This window comes from Eulemur rufifrons, chromosome 3 (assembly GCF_041146395.1).
Source record: "Eulemur rufifrons isolate Redbay chromosome 3, OSU_ERuf_1, whole genome shotgun sequence".
Classification (NCBI taxonomy): domain Eukaryota; kingdom Metazoa; phylum Chordata; class Mammalia; order Primates; family Lemuridae; genus Eulemur; species Eulemur rufifrons.
Genome location: NC_090985.1, coordinates 17176345 through 17194492, shown reverse-complemented (window position 1 = coordinate 17194492; position 18148 = coordinate 17176345).

Genomic DNA, 18148 nt, shown 5'->3' with positions numbered 1-18148 from the left:
ACCTGGCTCTGTTAATTATTAGCAGCAGGCCCATCACATACAGCTGTCCAGGTTGTGCACTGCACCACAACTCCAAGAGATGTCATTCATTTAAACTACTGTGTGAATGTTCCCTCAGGTTGTGTAGTATGATGGTCCGTGTTAGCTCTGTGACCACCTAACCTCCTCTCAGGGTATTTCAAGGGTTCAAGCAGGTATCTACACAACTTTTGTTAGCAGAGCAGAGAAATGCCACCCAGATGCCTGTGGCTCTAAGGATTCTACACTTGCCTTTCCACAGGATGTTCTCTCGATGGGAGATCTGCAAGTCACCAGGATCAGCCAAGCTCTGGCTGGCAGTGTTAAACTCTCTCACAATGGCAGTTTCCTGCCTCCTATGAAATGCACTGGCTTAGGGACCGACAGGAACCAGAGCCAAGGACCCATGTCTCTGCAGTGCCAACTCTTTCTTGGTATACACTCTCTCCACATGGGCCAACAGAGAAGCCACCAACAGATGGTTCTGCTTTGCAGCCTGATGGAAACTTATGCCCACCCCCTCTTCTCTTAGAGCATGTGCCCACGCCAGCCACCCTTGGGATGAAAGGATGCCCGAGAAGCCGGAGTCGAGAGCCAAGATGAATGGAGAGCTGCGAGTTTCCTCCCAGCGGGAGCTGGGATCGGCGCACTGCACGGGTCTGAAACCAGTACAAGATCCTCATAGGATCCAGTAGCATTGGGCTTGTGGGGGCAGGGGAGGCTTTCGAATAGATAGAAATAACATGGCAGCCGGCTATCCTTCTTCAGAAATCACATGACAAGTTCTTGTGGAAAGAAAGCGTTGGCTTCAGGTACCACTTGGCCCCAGGTATGAATGTCAGTTGGCCCAGAAATCCTAACATAGCCAAGGACTAAGCAACAACACATAAGAAGCCTCGAGGGACACACTCCCTCCTGCAGTGCCCTGTCCCGGAATCCGTCCCCAAGCTGCTGTGACCCCTCCTCCTGCATCATGCTCTTGCTGTTCCCACACACGTGATCCTCACTGGCTTGTCTTTTTGTCCAAGGCCTCCAGGTCAGAAAAGCAGTGTGGATGCTAAACTTGCTCCTTGTCTGACGACAGCCCTGCCGGGAGGGGTGGCTGACACAGCATGCTGGGGCTGAGCTGGGACCCCTCCTCACAGCTGGTGGTCCAAGGGCGAAGACCCCCACGCTGGGCCTGGCGATTTGGGTTGGGACTTGGAGATGCCTGAAAGTCTCTGTTGCTCACTTGAGTTGAAGAGAGGTCAGCAGGGAAGTTCAAGGTCAGCAAGCTTCTGCCACAGGCGGGACCACAGTCTGCCCAGAGAGCCATGTGGAGGGGAAACAATGATGAGAGCAGGGGGCCCAGAAAGAGAGAGGGGAAAGGCCCTGCCCACATTCTCCCTGGCTTTCCCGTTCCTGGGTCCAGGTCTTCCTGAGCCCCGCCATTCCCTTAGGCTCTGCCTGTCCTTAAAATAAATGCTCCCACATTTGTGCGACTTTCTTTCTTTTGCCTGTTTGAGTGAGTTGCTGTTATTGGCTGCTGAAAGAGCCATGAGTGAGGGCGATGCCAACTTTCCCCCACTCCAACCCCCAGCAGTCACCAAACAGTGTAGTAGAGAAGAATGTGGAGCCCAGTTTCAGACATATTACACCTTCCCAACCCTAGGATTAAAGTAGAGGGCACAGACATGGCAACTCACATGACTGCCCAAGGACAGCAGGACAAGCATATTCCTCATCTCTGTTCCTCCTTGCAATATCTCTTTGAGGTAGTTATTTTGCCCAGTTTACAAGTAAAAACATTGAGGCTCAGAGAGGTTAAGCAACTTGCCTGCAGTCACACAGCTCTTGCTAATTCAGTGTATTCCCCAGCTCACTCAATCTATCCTCCGCTGCTAGAGACCCCTGGTCAGAAGGGCTCACAGAATTAACAAACCTTAGCCAGAGTAGGACTCTGAGGAGATTACTAGTCTCATTAAGGCCCTGACACATGTTTTACATTTTGTTTTCTCAAGCCCTGGGGAAGACTTGCAAAAGCAGCCCAGTAGACAGCAGCTGTGGACACAGATCACTTCCTAAGGGCCTCATTCCTTGACTCTCCTCAGCAGGCTGATCCTCTGTACTGCTGTGGCTGTCGCCTAGAGAGGAGGAGGTGGCCGTAGCCAGCACTGCCCCTGCCCTGGGTCAGAACCGCCAGGGCCATTTGCCACAAAACGCAGCTCTCTGGGTTCCTCCCTGAGATGGGTGGAATCAGATTCCACCAGTGTCTGTCCTGGGATCTGCATGTTTAAAAGCGGTTGCAGCCTCGTATGCACACTGGAGCTTCAGACCTGAATCATCGTTTTGGAGACCTTGAGGCCCACGTGTCCTCCAAGGGAGCTGAAAGTCCTCCTTGTGGGTGTTCCTCAACGGTTTCACATACATTCCTTTCCTTTCCTTACAGTGCTTTGGTCTCCATTGGAGCCACTGCCTGAGTTGGCCAGGGAGGGCTTGGAAAAGCAGATGAGGATGTGGGTGGGGGGATACCCTGGGTGGTTCTGGATGTTTGCTTTCCTACCGAGAGCAAAGAGCCCTGCAGGGAACGACTGAGTGATTCCCAGGGGCTGCGGCGGCCCTGTGCCCCAAAGGCCACTCTCCTGGTCGGCAGCTGGGAGGGGCAGAGTGCTCTGGGGTCCCTTTAGAATCTCTGTAAAGGAGGCGCTGGGCAGCAGTCAAGTGGGCCAGGGGAGCGCTTTGAGACTGTCTAGCACTTTCTGAAAGGCTGAGAAAACCTGAGTCGCCCGTCTCAGATGTGGGGCAGGTGTGCAGTTAGACCCTGGGGCGGTGGGAAGAGTCAGCGTACGTGTGTCCTGGTGGTTGGGGCCACCTCCAGGCCTGGTCTAGGCGGCAGCCACCACTCGGGTCCCACCCATTGAGCCACAGGGGGACACAGCCTGGAGTGGAAAAGAACACTGAAATCTTCAACACAAATTAGAAATTTTGATTTTATGTGAAATCTTCCAATTTTTAATAAAACGTTGGGATCAAATTTAACTTACAAACAATAGTCTATGCCAGCCAAACGAAATATATCAGCTGACCGGATGTGGCCCACGGGCTGCCTGTTTGTGGCCTCTGCTGTCGACTTTGTCTAGGAAGCGATGGTGAGGAGAGTGTGTTGGGCTTGGTCAGACACGAACCTTCTGGTTGACGGTCTCACAGCCACCGGGTGGCTGCAGGCCAGTGTGACAGAACCTCCTGGGACACAGAGGCTGGGGGGCAGGCACGGGAGGCTTAGCCATGGTAGGCCTGCGCTGGCCTGGCCAGCTGCTTGGTTAGGGCATTTCTTTGTTCTTCTAGCCAATATTTACTATCTGCTGTGTACCAGGCACTGGGCTATATGGTGATGATTGATTTCCTGTGGCTGCTGTAACAAACTGCCACACGCCTGGCAGCTCAAACAGTAGGAACATATTCTCTCCCAGTTCTGGAGGCCAGAGTCAGGGACCAGCTTCACTGCCAGGCACACACGCCATTAGTCCTAAGTCTCGGGTGTCATTCTCCCTTCATGAATGAATGAGGAAACTAAGGCCCCGGGAGGAACGTAACGCATCCGAACTCCTTCAGATCCCAGCAAATTTAAATGCAATTTGTAAATAAAATCCCCCAAACCCACCCACATCTGCCCCTCTCTGGTGTCTCAGGATGTTGGGAAATGCTGGAAGGCTGGGAGCAGCAGAGAGCCCAGGAGCCAGGCGTGGGAGGGCGGCAAGTCGAGCGCTTCATACCGCCACTGTGAAACAATGGGGTGATGGGCCCATTTCCTCGTCCTCCTTCTGAGGGGAGAGTTGTTCAGGCAGGTCCACAAAAGGCAGGGAAGAGATTTGAACTCTGCAGCAGACAGGGCTGGAGGAGACGAAGGGCTTCCCTCAGGGCCCAGGGCAGGTTTGCAGGGCAGGTTTGCAGGGCAGGCCTGGTCCTGGGCCACATGACACCCTTGGAGATGCCTCTGCATCTCATGTAGGGAAGCCCTGGCCACAGCCAGGGAGAGAGCAGCCCCTCTCACTGCCGTGCCAGGAAGCACTCACGGTGAATCTCTCCCAAGTGTGCCGCCGCTGGGCAGGCTGCGCGGGCACCCTAAGCTCTGGAGGGGCAGGGGCAGGTCCTGCAGATGCGATGGAGCTGGCTGTGGACCTCACTGCGAGGAGTGAGCGCCTGGCCCACCCTGCCCCTGCCCACTTCCCAGGCTCAGAGTCCCCAGGAGGCCTGGCAGAGGAGCCACGGTCCCCAGATGGAACCAGGTATGGGCTGTTTTCCCTGCATTGTTTTAAAAAAATCTATGACCTCTGGTCCCTTTGGGGCTAGCCCGGCTTAGCAAGTCATGTCTTATGCCGCTTTTAGGTCCCCAACATACAGAAAGCACCAACCATAGTCCCAGGCTGCCTCTGCCTCTCCTAGCTCCTCATCCTCTCCAGGCATCCGCTGGTGAGAGCCGGTCAGAGAACAGCTTCTGTGTTTTGGTGAGGCAGCCCCAGCCATGGCTGCTTCCACAGGGGCTCTGTCTGCCCCCGTTAGCAGCTCCCCCCACCCGCAATCCCACTGCTCTCAACCCAAAGCTTTGAGAGCTCTGGGTTTACTCAGCTCAAAGGGGCCAGCCCTGCACCACTGGAGAGTCTCCCAGCCCACTGTGGCCCTGGCTCCTGTGTCTGTGTCCCCATGGTGCAACAGAAGGGGATGGAAAATTCTGCAGAAGCCACTGCATCATCTCACGTGCTGCAGAGATGACCTTGAGGGTCTAGGCCCAAGTACAGCCTGTGGGCCGCCCAGGGTTCAGGCCTGTGTGATTTACTCTCAGGCTCCACCGTGGTTGCAAAGCCCTTCCAGGCCAGCCTAGCGTCCAGCCTTGTAACTGTAAAGTCGTGCTACAGTGTGGAAACATGTGTGAACATCGCGTGTTATTTGATAAGTGAACACACGGCTTTGGGGTCCGCAAAGGGTCCATTCCCCCTGGGCACCCTGTTAGACTCTATCAGCCCATCTCTCGTGCAGTACGGAGCAGCTGCGGGCCCGACTTCCGGCCATGGAAAGTGGGAGAAATGATGTGAGCCACCTCCAGCTGCCTACAACCCCCCAGCCCAGAACACATAATCCTCCACGCCCTTTCTCCGTCCGCCTGCTAAATGGAGAAGACCCAGAGGACTGGAGGGGCAGAGTGCAAGAGGAAAGCATCCTGGATCCCCGAGTTGCCACTGGAGAAGGACCACCTGGGACGGGCTCCCGGCCAGGAACCCCCGTATTGGATGATTACGTCAGTGAAAAGAAACTTCCAGTGCTTTAAGACAGGGGTCAGCCTGCTGCCTGGTTTTTATGGCCTTTTGTATGTGAGCTCAAAATAGTTCTTACATTTTTAAAGATGATTTAAAGAATAATCATCTTTATTGCGACACATGAAAATGACCTAAAATTCAAATTTCGGTATCCATATATGTAAGATATGATTGGAGCACAGCCGTGCCCATTCATTTACGCACTGTCTGTGGCCACTTTCGCAAGCCAGTGGCAGAGGTAAGGCGTTGTGACAGAGAATGCGTGGCTTGCAAAGCCGAAAGTATTTCCTCTCCAGCCTACGCCAACTCCTGCTTTCTGTAAGGAGGATTTGGAGCTTGTTTGTTATAGAAGTTAGCTCACCCTGGCTATCACAATTAAGGGATGTGATGACTATTTTTAAGACTTGGAGACGTAAGGCAAAATCGCCTTTCGGAGGATTACAGTAATGTGCACTCCCCCAAGATTTACGCGCGGACCATCTCTCGCCCTTGCCAACGCCGGGCATGTGATACGATCTCACCTGGAAAGCGAGGATTATAATTCCACCCTCCTAGGGCTGTGGGGGAGCTGAAATGAAATCATATGTGACATAATAGGTGCTCAGTAAATGTTAACACTGACCTTCGGGCACGGAAGGGTCCTTCTCACAGCTCTTCAGATCATACTACCTGGAAGTTTTTAACGCACAAGGTCGGCCCTGGGAAGAAGATCTGACGGGTCGGGCACGGTGCTGTGAGCACGTCTGTGGATGGTACTCTCTCCTGACAAGTGTGTTGTCATGTGGCCTCGTGCCAGCACCAGAACTGCCTGTTTCTTCCTCCATTTCTTAGGTTTCCACAGGTCATCTGGACTGTGTTGGAAGTAGAATGCAATTAGGGAGGGCGGAGAGTGGGGGGAGCGGAGAAAAAAAAGCCCTGAGCTCTTCTGCAAGGGAGAGTTATGCAGATAATAGATCTATGCAGATAGTAGATCTTCACCCAACTCTGGCAGAAAGAGGAAACCCAACGGCAAATTGGCACAGCCCCCGGAGAAAAGAAGAGCCCTCTGTCTGCTTTGAAAACCCCTGCTGGTGAGCTGGCCAAGGAGGAGTCAGGAAGATGGGAGGCAGTGACCAGACCACCTGAATTCCAGCACACTCACTGGTCAGGAGATGATGGAAGACAGGAAACTATTTGGGGAAGCTGGTTAAATATAAAAAGCAGAGGCATAGATGGAAATTCTATCAGGCAACATCCACCATCCTTTCAGGAAAGTAAAAAGAGGAAAGAGAAGGGGGGGGGCAGTGATAAGAACTTTGGGGGCCTGTTGCTAAACTATTGGTAACTGAAAATCAGCCCTGGTGGAAGTATTTACACCACAGCAATCAGCAACAGCCACAGGTCAGAGCTTTACGATTTTTCTCATTTTTCAGAGATCCAGTTTACCAACACAGCCCCGGGTATAAAGGGAGGAGACGGAGAAGTGAGTCTGTCTGCAATGAAGGCAAAGTTCCAGCAGGGAAGGGGCCTCAACTCAGAGGAGGAGAAGCAGCAAAAAGGAAGTGCAACAGCCTTATGAGGCAGATATTCTTCCCTTAGGGAAATTTCTCAGATGTGACCCAGACAGGTTAAGTGACTCGCCCAAAGTCACACAGCTAGTAAGTGCCAGACCTGGAATTTGAACTCAAGTGTTTCGGGTAGTGATGGTTTGGTTTTTGTTTGTTTTTCCCCACTCTCCCAATAACTGATTAATGAATTAATGAAATGGAATTATCTGTTGAAAATGTCCTTAGGGTCAGTTCTATAAGCTGTCTAAAAAATTCTGAAACCATGGGTTAGAGTCACACCTGGCTTTTGGCTTGGTTACCAATGGTTTTATTTTCACAAATCAAACTCTCAAAGGACCCAAATTTGCTTTCGTTTAGGATTATCTGTGTGACTAATTCTGCATCTCTAATCCTGGAAGCCAGTTCCAAAGATCATTTTTGAGAATGCTTTGGCCGTATCTCCAGAGCATCGAGGAACCTTCCGAGGAGGCCAACCTTAAAAAGAAACACTCGTTTAGAGGCAAAATTCCAGGTACACTCAGTGGATCCAGGGACAAGGTGGTGAGTTTGAAGGGGATGCCTGCCACAGCTGACTCTCTTGTCATGCTTCTTGGAGGACCCACTAGCAGGTGTCAGGGGGTGGGGAAGGGGAGGGAGACAGGGAGAGTTGGAAACACATCAGGCTTCTGTTCACATTTCCTTTGCCGGGGATAGCCACTTGTGTGGACAGGTCTTAATATGATGACCAACCTTGAGTTAGCTAGTCAGGATAAATAAAAAATCTTCTTGGTTTTCATAAATACTTTTGAATTTTACAGTAATGACTCAGTGCTTCATCTGCAATCAAGATTCAGACACCAATAACCAGTAGTTGGAAATGATGATTCATTCAAACAGCACATTTACTGATTTTGCAATAAACCATGGATGTCTGTCCATGTAAAACTCATTTTATTTCCCTTTCGGAATTCAAAATCAGCAAGGCAACTTAGTCCTGTATGTCAGCTCATTCTTCTCCATGTTCACGGTTTTGTGCTCACGGTTTTGTTCATGTTGATTTGAGGGGTGGGAAGTTCTTTGACATTAGCACCGCCAGCCCGTTCTTCACGGGGCAACGCTTCCGCCGGCTTGACGCTGGGCTGTAAGTGGTTCTCCCCCTTTGGGCAGGGTCTAGCTTCTGCAAAGTTTATGAGGGCCAATTAGCTCCTCAGGAGGGTATTGCAAAAATATCCACAAACTAAATTCAGGAGCTACCTCCCTTTAAATGGACATTGCTCTACCAACAAGCTATAATGCATCCAGAGGCGTCCCATTAAATTCTCAGTGCTGCAGCCCTCCCTCCTTTCCCCAGCGGCTCCTGGGAGCACCCCTGCCATGGGGACCACGTGGACGTGGTGCCTGGCTGACGCAGCCATGGGGCAGCACGGCTTCCAATAAAAGGGATAACTGGCTTGGAATTACCCACTTCCTATATTTAATCTAACCCTGATAATTGTGAGGAATAGTATTCAACAATGCTGTTGACATATTGAAACTGTCTCAATAGCTCGTAGATACTCATCTCTCCTGAAACGTTCATGAGTAATTTGTCTTGGTATCTCTATGTAACTGAGACAGAAAGCTTGGCTCTACCCATGAAAGGATTAGTCACTTAGGTAAATAAGGACACAAACGGCTTGAGGAAATAGGGTCTGTGAGACTCCAAACGGGATTACCAAGAACTGAAACGTACACCGGTGAGGCACATCACGCCACGGCACCGACCTCAGCGTCATTCATCCGCCCACCTCCCCACCCCCACCGGCATGATAACAATGGACAGTGGTGAGGAATGCGCAGAGCGCCATACCACTGACGTTTCCTCTTTCCAGTTAACCTGCCTGGCATCGCTGGGGTCCAGGGCTCACTCCTTTGTTCCCTCCTCTGACCTGACTCCCCATCCCTTCCCGCCCCAAACCCTGCACCAGCCTCCCTGGAACTCCAGTATCTCCTCGACCTCTTCTCTAAATCTTCCCTGAGCTGGAACCTGGCCTCCCCCGACCCTGATGACCCCACTGGGGGAGGGGAAGGAGCGCCGGTGCAAGACACAGTTGGGAGTGGGCTAGAAGGTGGGAGCGCCCACGGCTGCTTCCATACCATTCCCTTCCATCCTCCTGCCCTGCCGGCTTGCTCTCCTCACTGCCATTGTCCACCAACCCTCATTTGACAAAGGACTTGAGTGCCAGCTCACTGACTTTGTTACCTGTCACCCATGTGGATGACTGTCTCTCAATGGCCAATTGGTTCCTGACCTCCCCACCGCCAGTGACCTCTTTCCCCTCCCCGTCCCAGCCACTCCAATGGCCTCACCCCACTATTGCCAATAACTGCCCACACCTGAGGTCTCCATCTCCAGCGTACATCCTCCCAGGTCACTCACTCAGGGTCCCCCGGCTGCAATCTGCTGCCTGCCCAGCCCTGCCACCCCAAATCTCAGCACTTTCTCCATCATCTGTCCATGTTCCTCCTCCATCATTATAACCCTGACTCCCTGTCCACCCTGGCGCTGCTGTACCCCCTTGGCTGAACCCCAACCTTGAACGGACGCAACCGTTTGCCTTCTCTGTAGTGTTGTTGCTGCTGGAGAAAATCTCCCACCCAGGACAACTGGTTTTGTCTCCGTCCACTAAAACAAGACTCAGGAGCTCTCAACTCAGCATCCAAACTCGCTCCCTTGGACTTAATTTTCTGCTCTCTGAGGCCATCTCATACTCTCCCTGATCCACAGCCCACTCTCAGGGATGCCCTCACCCCTAGTCCAGGTGCTAAAAGACCTCCATCCACTTCCTGCCAACACGTGGAAATGCGTCCCTGTAGGCGCCATCCTCCCATCTCCTCCCTACCCTGGGAGCCGTGTCCTGCTCTGCTCCCTACCCCTCACCCCCTGCTGCGCGGCCCTCTGCCCCTTCCTCTCCCTCACCGTGGCCTTCTGCCTGACCACTGGGCCGTTCCCCTTGGCATGCGGACACACTTCAGCACCTGCCAGCCTGGAGGACCACGCCCCTTGACCTCATTTCCTCTGTCCCATTGCTCTCTCTGCCCGCCTTCACAGCAGGTCTCCAAATGGCTGTCTGCACTCTCGGCCTCCAATTCCACACCTCCGCAATCCACGCCTCTCCCATCCTTCCCACCTGCCTCTGGTCCCCTCTCTCCACTGAAACTGCCCTCAGTAGGGTCACCTGTGTCTCCTTGTTAACAATTCAACGAACATTTCCTTCTCCTGATTGGCGTTGGTCACGGTTGCCCGCGCCCTCCTTACTTAAACACCCTCCCTTTCTGACTTCCTGGGCCTCTCAGCCACTCGGGCTCCCTGTCTTATTTCCCATCCAGGCCTCAAACTCTCAACATCGCAGCGTGCAGGCTGGGCCCTGGGCTCGCTCCTCTTGTCCCTCCCCTCTTCCAGGTCATCACGCTCTGTCTCATGGTTTAAACACTTTCTGTGTGCTGAGGACGCCAAGAGGATGTCTGCAGACCCTGCCCCGGACCCCACATTCTGACCCCAGCTGCCTCCTTGGTACCCTCACTTGGGCGTCTAGGATGCGTCTCTTATGGAGTATGACCCGGTGGAGCTGTTAATCCATCCTCTCTTCCCTCTGCCAAAAGCGAAACAAAACAAACACGCACATTTATTTTTGAACCTCCTGCAATGCCTTTCTCAGGCCTGCTGCCAAGAGGACACCGGGAGCCTCACCTCCAACAGCCTGAATCAGGCTGGTCTCAAGCTCTTTGGCCTTCGATGAGAGCGGTTGACGGGAAAGCCCTGTGGCCCGGTAAGGTGCCATGCCGGCTCTCCCGGCTCCAAGCCTTCCGCAGCTCTGGGCTTCCGGCCTCCAGCCACCCGTCCACTGAGCTGTTACCCATGGCGGTCCAGGGTGTCTCTGCCCCTCTCTGACAAGGGCGCCCCATTTCACCATGAAGAACTCACCTCTCCCCCACTCTTGACCTGCCCGTCTTTGTTCAGGGTGACCTTATCTCCAGCTACTTGACAATGGGCAGGTGACCCAAGTCTAGCCAACTAATCTATCCTGTTTCCTTGGGAACATGACCCAAGCCGGGCCATAAGACCAAATGCCAGGACTTTGGAGTTCCTAGAAACATGAAATGCTCTAGCTAAAAGAGGGAGAATGCTGATGACATTATCTGAGGTCCTTGGATCCAGTTGGGCCTCCATTTGTTTCTGCACCTTTCAGGTATGGGGACCAATAAATCCCCCCACCTTTATTTTGACTCAAACCAGTTTCGGTTGGAATTATTTTACTCACAACCCAAAGGGCTCTGATTAATGCATCAATTCATTCATTTACTATGTGCTGGGCACTCATCCATTTGCTAATGATTTGCTTAAATCACTTTTATGCCCATGTCACTGAAATCACAAATGCCCCCCACCTCCACCTCACCTCATTGCCTGTGGGATCAAGTCTTGGCATTCATAATCCCATAGTTGGGCCCCATCTGGCATTTCTCAAGACCCCCTTATATAAGCCCAATACACCAGAGAGGCCGGTTCCCTTCTAGTGGCCTTCACAAACGCTACTTACTCTAGTTGCAACCCTGTCTCGCACACACCTCATTTGATCCATGTCCAAGGCCTATCTCCCCGTCATGGCCCCTTGGAGGGGTCTCTCCATCTGAGCCTGGGTCACATGCCTTCTGCACCCTCCCGCAGCACCTCCTGGGCACCACCCCTGCTGGGTCCTGCACCCCTGGTCTTGATGCGTATGTGTCTTGTTTTCCAAAGGGCACCAGGAAGCCTAGGTCTCCAGCTCGTTTTGTGTCACTGAGTGTCTGGGACAGAAATGGACATGCTCCCGAATGGCAAGAACAGACACTTGCACAGAGCTTGCCATTTGCCAGGCCTGGTTCCACGTAATTTGGTTAACTCTCACGGAGACCAGCAGTTGAGAGATCAAGGCATTCAGGCTAGTGGGGACGGGACTGGAATAGAACCCAGAGTGGCCTTGGTACGCACTCGGATTTCACGGGTGGGGGATGGGCACCTCCTCAGTGAGGAAGAGGCAGAAGAGAACTTCAAGGAAAATGCATTTCTGAGGCCACCCCAAGGCCTGTCCTGCCATCTGTGGTGAAGGATCTTGAATTTATCTGTGCCCTGGGGGTTCAAGAAGCCGAGCATATGGCTCCCGTGTCTGGATGTTGCGGCAATGGCAGACTGCTCGACTGTTTCTAAACTCTTCCTCTGACCTTCTGTTCCTGCAGCCCCCCAGACCAGTAGCAGACAGCGGACAGGCAAGGGTCTGTTGTGTAAGGGATCTGGCCGGCTGCTGTCCTGGGGTGCATGGCGTCTTTCCCTCCAGTCAACCGTGTCCCACGTGGGCAGGCACATCCGATCTTGGAGTCCAAATGGCTGGAGAGCTGAGCCAGGAAGCAGGGCCAGCCAGGGAGACACTGGAAGCCCAGCAGGGAAGCAGCGGAGGCAGTGATGGGAAAGCAGCCTCTGGCTGTTTGGCCTCCTGCTCCCAGAGCCAGTGGCCGCCAGCCAGGTCAGCCCTGTCATTGACCGCCGAGAAGTTGTGGATTCAGTGCCAAGGGCCATTGGGTTGCCTCCGAAGGACTGGCTAGGTCTCCAACTTGAAGACAGAAGGTCAGATTGATGGACCTCGAACCAGAGGTTAATGGCCTCTGTCCAGTAAACACTCCAAGCATCATTAATTCTTTCAACAAACATTTATTGATTGCCAGGCCCCGTGCCAGCATGCGAGATAGAATCAGGCCTACGACTCCTGGCTGCTCGGGAGACAGACACCTCAGCAAGGGCTCCCACTGACAGTAGAGGGAAGGTAGATAGGGAAGAAGGGAGACGGAGCCACCTGTTTGGCTGTGGCTTCATGGAGAAGCCCAGTGACCTCTCTGCCATGCTTGTGACTCGGGAAGCTGGGGGCATCTGTCCCTGCCTTGCCCGGCCCATTTCTCAGGGGCACTTGATTCTCCCAGGGACCTCCGGGTTAACAAGCAGAGAAAGAGATGGGGGCCCTGTCCTGGGCCAAGGGCAGCACGGACACAGAAGCCTCCTCCCCACTAGCTCCTGCTCCTTCCCTGGGCCCCTTCCTGCCTGCCAGTCTTTCTTGTAGCCAGAACCTGATGTCTGAGCTGGGACCTGTCGCTTCCCTAGCAGAGGTTCGGAGAACATTAGAAACCCAATGCTCCTTGTCACACCTGACAGGCAGCACGACAGGATTGGAAACATGGTCTTTGATCTCAGAGAGATCTGGGTTTGAATCCCGGCTTGGCCACTCTGCGAGGATAACACTAGGGGTTGAGAGGTTAGACTGAGCCAGACGGCCTGGGGCCAGATTGCAACACTGTCTTCTCCCAGCTGCGTCACTTCTCCATGTGTCACCTAACATTTCTGTGCCTCCATTTTCTCCCTGTAAGGTGAAGATTACTGTGTACCTGCCACGGGGCCCGAGTGAATCCATGCACAGCGCTTAAACCCGGGCTTCGCTAACAGTGAGCGCTTAGCTACGTCAGTTGTTGGCTGGGGTTGTTACACCTGCTGGCAGGGATACTGAAAGCTCTAAATGGGCTAATCGCTTAAAAATGTTCAGTAGGGGCCTGACAAATATTGGTGTCGTTTCTTCCACATTTTTTCTGATAAGACAAAGACTGGACCTGCCGTCTCCACCCCTGACCGCACAGGCCTGCGAGGAGGGTCTGTCCGAGGGGCGCTCCTGCAGCTCTTGGGGTAGCTTCTAGGTTTCATTTCTGCAACACTCCCCGAGTCCTCTGAAGGGATGTCTGAAGTTCTTGAGGTAATATCAATTTAAATTTACATTAATGTTTAAACATGATTTCTTAAAGATATCTTTTTTCTATTATTATTAAAGAGAAGTGGAAGAAGCTGACCAGCAGTGGCCACAGGCAGGAACTCGGCTGGCCGGGCTTGGCCACGGAGGAGCGCCAACGTGGGCTCCGAGGACACTCCCTGTGCCCTGACCAGGGTAGATGCCAGAGAACCCTCTCCCCGGGGCAGACCCTTTGCCTTGTGCAGCGAGGGAAGCTGAGTGCTGCCCAGAAAAAACAAGGCTTAAAAATGTTTATTCTTCTCAAATGCCTGCTACCTTTCTTGCCAGGCAGCGGCTTTTCTTGCCGCCTTTCTCAGAGCATTTTTGGGGAGAAAGGAAGAGAACTGTTGAGGGCTCCTGAGCTGAAGCCTCAAGGCTGGAAGTGGTGATGAGAAAGTGAGAAGGGAAGGGGAGGACCCCAAACACAATCTCCCACCAAAGCGGCTGCCCCACAGCCTGACCAAGCGGCTGTCAGCGAGGAGGGTTGGCTCTGCACGAGGCTTCCACGGAGCCCTCCCCTCTGTGGCCATCGTGGCACCCTGGGGCTAGCAGGTAGCCTTGGGGAGGGCCTTTCTCTGCACAGCCTGCAAGGGCCCTCACCCATTGCTGGAGGGGGCCATGGCCACTGAGACCCCAGAGTCAAGAGGGCGGTGTAGCCCTACCCTCAAGCCCTTCTCCCTGACCCGTGACGCGGGCCCTGTTGGCTGGACGGTGCAGGTGGACGTGTAGGCCACCTCAGATGTCATTTTCACTTCAAGCTCATACCAGCCCTCCCCTGAGCTGCCCTCTGTGACTTGGGCTGATGTGTCCGTCTAAATGGTGACCCAGGGCCAGACCTGGGCCTCATGTCGGGACTCGTTTTCCCCTCGCCCTCTTTGGCCTTTGTCTGCCTCCCCAGCTGGCAGGGTCCTCTCACACCTGTGCTCAGGGAACCTGCAGGCACCCTGGGCTGGGCCAGCTGTCATGAGAGCCAGGCCACCAGGCAAGCCCAGGCCAAGGCACCGGCAGGGGAGGCAGGTAGCAGTGTGGATGAGGTCTCCTGGGGAGAGGAGTGTGGCAGGTGAGTCATCGCCGAGGAATCCTCTGGGTTATAAATAGGCCTTGCTGGCAGCGATGGCCGGGAGAAAGATAAAGGACCATTGTAGGAGCAGCTTCCTGATAGGCAGTTATTAAACCGTGAATAATCCTTCTGAGGGAATTCAAGTCTACAGACAGCTCCCCAACCCTTCCGTGCCAGGGACCAGGTACCCGGGAGCCTGCAGGGGCTGTACCTACACAATGGCATTTAATTATTCAGCACACCAACCTACCAGCTAAGTACGCTTGTCCCTGATTTAGAGACGGCGAAACAGGCCGGGAGAGTTTCCCTGCCCGAGCTCCAGGCTCTCCACGGCTGAATCTGCGCAGAAACCCAGGTCTGATTGACAGCGAGACCTCTGCTCCTTCACCTGGGACGTGGGGCTTCCCGGCTAGCCATGGGGGATGGGAGGGGCCCAGAAACCCCTAAATGACCAAGCCATAGACTCTGACACGCAGGGCTTCCTAACGTAGTCTGGTCAACCAAACACCGTTGAGGTTTGTGCACAAGGCCGGTTGTGGGAAATGCTGCCCAGTGAGTAAAGTAGTTGGAAATCTATTTAAGCAGGAATGGGTCTGTTAAAACTTTCTCGTTTTTGTTTCCTTTAAAAAAATTAAATACAGGCTAGGAAATATTTCCAATAGAAGCTTAGGAAAGGGCCTGTTATCAGCTACAAGGTCACCTTGCTTCCATTTGCCAATGAGGGACAGGTCTCTGTCCATGCAAGAGTTCAGGAGACCATTCCAGAAATTCCCTGGCCCACACAGCCAAGCCTACTCCAGCTCCTCCCACATACCCCTCAGGCTGGGCCCGGCTGGGTGGGCACCAGTGGCCTCAGGAGAGACCAGGATGTGGTCTGGCTGGGACCCCACCCAGTTCCCTGGGCCTCAGGCCCAGCGTGCAGGATTGTACACATTCCCAAGCTGCCTTGGACCTGGACGTCAGGGGGCGAGTGACGTCAGAGCCTGGAGAGCGCATCCTCTGGTCTGGCCGTGGACTCTGGGGTGTGGCAGGGATGGAGTCTGGCAAAGTTCCACCTGCTTCTTCAAGCACAGTGGGCACGTAGCCTAAGGAGGCCAAACCCTGCTGACACCAGCAAGGTTAGAAGGACACATGCAGCACTGCTAATGCAAACTGGGGGGTTTTATTTGACTGTTTTTGTTTCCTACACAAACACCAAACAACCATCTCTCCTTCCCTTTGACAAACCAGCAGCCACATTGTGATAACTGTCGGAGACGGAGCCTGCCCCGGGCTCCCGGCTCTCCACGGCTGAATCTGTGCAGAAACCCAGGTCTGATTGACAGCGAGGCCTCTGCTCCTTCACCTAGGACATGGGGCTTCCCTGCCAGCCATGGGGAACAGGAGGGGCCTGGAAACCACTAAATGACCAAGCCATAGACTCTGACACACACAAAAGATGCATTTCAGGGAGGAAGCGAAGGGGTCCAAGCTTGCCTGGGTATCTGCTCATTTGGAAAGGGGGGGTTCCGAATGGGATGTCTGGGGAAGGTCCTTTCCCCAGTGGAGGTCCCAGCTGGAGCTGGCTGCCGCCTGGCTTCCTCCATGGGCACCACTTGAAGCTCTTGCCTTTTCCCCAACACCATACATGATGCAAGCCGAAGCTGGGCCTCAGGACTGCCTTCCTACTGGGGATTTTCAAGACGTGTGGCTCCTCTGAAGCCTGGACATAATATGCACAAGTTAAAACCAAGCACAACTGCTTTACCTTAAAATGGACTTTGCTCTCAACAAGTACAACCTCAGTGCAACGGCTGTGACATCTGCATTTGCCGGCTTGTTTCCTATGATGCCTCCAAGTACAGGAACCCAGAGTCAAAAGCCACAAGCAAACCCAGAAGCATAGAATCCCTCCCCACCCTGGCCTTCTCTCCTGACAGTGAGATATGGGCACTTACTTCATCAAAGTTTAAAGAGGCCAAATAGGTAGCAGGCACCCAGATGCAGCCCATGGTCTTTGGCTCCGTTAGAGTTGCTAAGACATTTGTCTAACAACTCAAGATGGCAGAGACACTGGCACCATGCTGAGGGCAGTGCAGTCTGAAGGGCTTTGAGGAAGGAAATTGGCATGATCTGAGCATAGGCTCAGTTGGCATGAAAGCAGCACACCCGTCTGCAGAGCCAAGCCCAGCTCCCTCAGCCTGCCAACCAGAGTCCAGCCAATGGAACCGAGCTGCAGGGCCTGCTGCTCCCAAATGGCACACACATCCTTCCCTGCCAACTGGCTGCTTGTGAGCAACTGGGCCAGAAGCATGAACCTAATCCCTTAGGTCCATGACAGCAGGGCAGGTTCAGATGGAGTCGGGTGGGCACTCCTTCCTGCAAGAGCATGACCCAACTGGACCACTGGATCTTATGCATAGGAATTTTCTGGTAGATGTAACACTTAAGAAACACAGTTGCCCCTTCCTACTAGGGCTTACCTAGGAGACCACGACCGGGGCCAGATGTCAACCGGTCCCTTCGTCTTTCCTTCTGCTTGCTTTTCCTGAGGTTCCATCCATTTCCGCAGCTGTTGACTCTCAAATATGTACCTTCACCCCAGAGCCTTCTCCCGACCCTCAGCTCCTACATGGTAGCTCTCAGGACATCCTGTGTCTCCTGTGCAGATGCCACAAACTCAGTTATGTCCAAAATGAGCTATTTTCCAATGTTCCATACTGGTCTCAAACCTACCGTCCTTCTACATCCTCTATCTTGATGAGTTCATCTAGGCACAGGTCAGAAATTTCTGCTGCTCGCCATCATTGTCATCAGCATCTCCTCCACGACCACGAGCACTGTGGGCTCCACTGTCACCTCCGTCACCTTCACCACCTCTACCACCTCCACTATCACCTCCATCACCTCTGCCTGCAATGAGTCCTTATCACCTTTTCCCCGGACATCTCCAAAGGTGCCCTAAAAAAGAGAGTCTTGATCAAATTTGGGAAATACTGGGTAAACAACATAAATGCATCTTTTTAATTGCAAGATTTGACCCAGGCTTTCCTATAAATGAGCACTGAGACACATCAAAGAAAGAGGCAGAGTTTTCCATAACTTTTGCAGAGCTCCCCAGGGACGAAGGGACCCGAGGCACCTCTTTGCCTCCTGCTTCCCTTTCTCTGCCTCAGAAACCCTCACTCTGCTGCTGAGTCTCCATCCAAATGTCCTTGCTCTCCTTACACATGCCACAAAGTTACGTGATCACTCCCCTCTCTACTCCTTCCTTGCTCCCTCTCTAATATTATCCTCGTTTGTCTCCATTTCTGCTTTCCCCACTGGTCTAGAAGCTGCCTAAGGCAGGGAAGAGCAGTGATGTCCTAGGCCAATACAGCGCCTGAGAAATGGCGGGTGCCCCCTCAGTGTTTGTGAATAACTATTGAATAT